Genomic DNA, 4406 nt, shown 5'->3' on the forward strand with positions numbered 1-4406 from the left:
AACCTCCGATCGTGCAGGACTCCCCTGAACCGATCTGGGGTCCATTACACGGTGGAAGTGGCGAATAAGGTGGCGGATGGGAAACTCGACCACTATAGGCCTTTTTTAGGATAGAGAGTATACCACTTAGTGGGTCGCTAATATCTGGGGTTAGCGCAGGTAAACTCATAAATCTACATATAAAAGAACCGGAAAACACTAGCATTGATGTAGAAAGACACTTGGGGAGTTAGGCAGTGCCGCTTCTATCATACTAGCTTCCCATCAAGAGGGCCCGGGCTCGTATCCCGGTGGCGTCGAGTATTTTTCAGTGGTATCTCGATCCCTACTTGAGGTGCTTTGTGGAGGGCACTTTGAGTAAGTACGCCGTCCGTCGCTTGGGACGTTAAGCTGCGGACCCCTTGGCGCCTTTCGTAGAGAGTAGGTTAATGCCGACGCCGGGTTTCTCTCTACCCTTCATCCTTTCCTGTCCATCCCTAATGACGCAAAAGGCCTTAGCTATCGGTCGCCTCCCCTAAATACTACTAATACTACTCCGAATAAGGAATTGTCAAATTACTCAAAGAGATTTATTTCAAAGAAACTGCGAGAGATGCCGAAACAGTAACTTTTAACGGAGTCATCCGCTAATATGCATTTCAATATAACAATTTCAGAGTGTAAAAATCATTCGCCTCGGCCGGGTTCGAATCCCGGTCAAGGCGAATGATTGATACACTCGGAAATTGTTGCATTCAAAGAGATTAAACCCAAACATCTCCGGGTCCCGAAAACATACCAGCTTGGGTGATAAAACATTTAGCTTTTAACATTGCCCCGTATCTCGAAATTATATTTAATAAATCCATAACAGAATGAAAGCAAAAAGAATCGGAAAACCGAACAAATAGCGCCTAGTTTTGAAAGCGGTGACAGGGAGGACCCCAGTAATTATTGACACATTTCTCTCACATCTATACATTGCAAAATTTGGAGCACATCATTGTCATAATGTCATATGCCTTGATAAAATTACATTTTTGAGCAACAATCAACACGGGTTCAGAAAAATCCGCTCATGAGAGACCCAACTATGATTATTCACACATGGTTTACTTTTATCGGGTAAAAGTGGTAGGCAAATGGATACGATCTTTTTAGATTTTCAAAAGACATTTGATAAAGTTCCCTGTGGTAAACTTATTCATAAATTGAAGGTGCAGCAGTACAAAAGGTTGCAATAAATTCGGTTGGAGACTTTCTTTCTGAGCGGGAACAGAGGGTAGTCCTTGACGGTGCTAGTTCCGACGGCGTACGAGTGACCTCGGGGGTACCTCAGAGAAGTGTAATCGGGCCGTTGTTCTTGATTTTTGTTAACGATTTGAATCGCAAGGGGAAAAGTAAAATTTAGATCTTCGCAGATGACAGGGTAATTTTCGGGAGATATCTGGGAATGAGGATCATTTAATTCTAGCACATGGTCTAGATTGCATTACTAAATGGTGTTAAAAATGGGGATTGTCATTAAACCTCGATTAATGTTCGGTGGTATATTTATTTCAAAAATCAAAGGGATTTGTTCACAATTTAGCTGGACTTAGGGGACCAACATACGTAAAAGTAGCGGGAAACATAAAAAATTGGGATTTATTAGACGCATTGTTGGCAGAAGGGACTTCAAGGTCAAGGAACGTGATTACGATACTCTTGTAAGGCCTCATTTTTAATATGCATCTAGTGTATGGGATTTAACAGAGAAAGGCCTAATTCGGGAAGTTTAGAAGGTTCAACGCCAGGTAGCCCGTTTCGTTATGAACTGTTACAATGAAACGAAAAGCTTTACTGAAATGTTTCTGGAGTTGGGGTGGGAATTATTAGAAGAAAGACGATTCAATGCTAGTTTGAACCAATTAAATAAATTCATATCCTCATGTTTCAGCGCCGAGGTCTCGCAAATCATTCGCACTCCAACATACATGTACATTGGTGGCTTGGCACGTGTACATTAAATTCGGGAAATAGGTGCCAGAACTAGCAGACTCAAGGACTCCTTCCCACGGACAATACGGGAAAGCAACTGTATTGTTATAGATAACAAAAATTCCACTTGCCACCCTCAACGTCTAGGGAATAATTAGTTCTAGCATGCACTTTCAGTAGTCTTGTGTGTTTTGTTGTCAAAATCCTTCCCGCATTAGAATTTCATTAACTAATGTAGTGCTCGTTACAGTATTTCTGGTTCTACTTTGTTTGTTTTTAAAATTCTTCCATCCCTCGTCTTTCTCTCTCTGTGGGGGGGGGGGATCTCCCGCTTGCCGCAGCGTTGGGTCATATTCCCTATCTATGTCCTTGGGGGTGGAGACCATGTATGTTGCATGTCCATGTGGTACTGTAATTTCGCCTCCTTACTTTTCATATTCTAGTTTGCACGTTATTGGATACATTTTTACTACATTTTATGGTACAATCATTTGTTATTTGCTAGTATATTTATTTGCATGCGTGTAGTGGAAAGGGTTTTTACAATAATGCATTCGCCAATGTAGGTTTAGGTTTGCATGGATGTGTTGATTTTGCATGTGGTTTAGTTCTCTTTTATGGGTGGTACCTAACACCCCCTACCACACGTCCTTGCGGGGGCTTACGGGGTGTTGTGTGGATATATATTTTTGTTTGGATAAATTTTTTACTGCATCCTAAGGTGCAATTGTTTGTCAGTCGATAGTATATGTTTTTTGCATGCATTTAAGTTGAAAGGATTTTTGCATGAATGTATACGCCATCGTGGGTATAGTTTTGCATGTGGTTTTGTTCCCTTTTACTGGTGGTGACCCAACAACCCCGCGACACGCCCTTGCGGCGGCTCGCGGAGTATTATGTAGATGTAGATGTATATGCAGATGGATTCCAGGCGCCACTTTTTAGAGGGCGCACGAGGCGTGGAAAACCCGCTGGCAGCAGGGTGTTGACGCACAAGGGTTCAACTTCGAAGGCTTTCGAGTGAGTGTATCAATTCTGGTAATACATTTTTTAATCGACTCAGTCCTACCACATTTGGGAGAGACCTTGTAGGATTTGAAGATCAATTTATTTCTCAGTGCTGTTTTGTGTGAAGTTCTCTAATCCAGAAAATATTACCATTACGATTTTAAATGACATTTTGGGAAGAAATTAACTGAGATTTGAATCTGAGACTTTTGAGTCTCTACCCATCTGCTAAAAAATATGCTATTTACAATTCAGGATTATGAGATAGAATAAGAACTCCAGCAGACATTGTAGGAAATGGGAAAACGAAAGAGGAAACCAAAAGGTGGTATGAGGGGAAATAGATGGTCACCAAATAGACATTTTTAGATGCCGACTACAGGATTCGATCTCGATGAAGAAATTGAGAGTAATGAATTGTACCTTACTGAAATATGCTAAGTGGTCATTGCATTGAAACAAAAAGAATAGAATTTTCAATGTTGCTAAAGTCTACTAACTTTTTTGCCACCACAGTTCAGTAGTAAAATACCCAGAGTGGAAAACGGCTACTAAATGCTGTCGTTGAGAACGCTATTGGAGAAGGAAACCTAACAATTCTGGGAAATTGAAATGCGGTCATCAGCGAAGGCCAATGAGGTAATATTGCTAGAAAATATGAGTAAGTAAAGTGGAATGAAAGTGAGAATTAGGCTGGAAAATGGCCTTGTGATGATGTTGAAAACATGCTTTTTGATTATTGAAGGCCCGGTGACGGATCGGGTAATAACTAAAGTAATGTTTGTAAAATAGGTGTGGTTATTGTCTTGCTGATATACTGGGAAAGGACGTAATTGAATCTTCAGAACGTATAACGACAGAGAGAAAAGTTAAATGCACGGAATGGGAAATTAATTAAGAACAGTATACAGCTTGATAAAAAAATATCATTTAACGCAATTTCAAAGTTGTCATTAATTAGTTTTCACTCAGGCTTTTCATATCAATTGAATAAGTCACTGAAAATGATCTCTGGGATAATTTCAATCGATTAAGATATGTAAATCAATAAACAAGTCATATATAGTGGCATTACCATCTTAATTACTGACAATATTGCCTAACATCTTAATTTAGAGACATCTGTCGATGATTAGACTGGGAGCATTAAACGCACGAAAAAAATTTAAAAATCCACTTCATCGGGTGATTCTTTGGGAATACTTTCTGGAGGGTCGGGACCAAATTGATTAATTTTAGTCATTAAATCACTGCAAAATTTAAAGTCGAAAATTAGGAACGGCAGGGCTGAGTAACATTATGTATGTTGTACAGGGAGGCGAAAGAACTGCCTGGAATTAAGAAGAAAAATATCATTTGCATTTTTAAAGATGCAACGGGAATAATATAAACTAAACTGGAAGGGATATGATTAGAAGAGAGTACATAGAAGGCATTAG

The sequence above is a fragment of the Hetaerina americana genome, unplaced genomic scaffold (assembly GCF_022747635.1).
Source record: "Hetaerina americana unplaced genomic scaffold, ioHetAmer1.1.p SCAF_6, whole genome shotgun sequence".
NCBI lineage: Eukaryota > Metazoa > Arthropoda > Insecta > Odonata > Calopterygidae > Hetaerina > Hetaerina americana.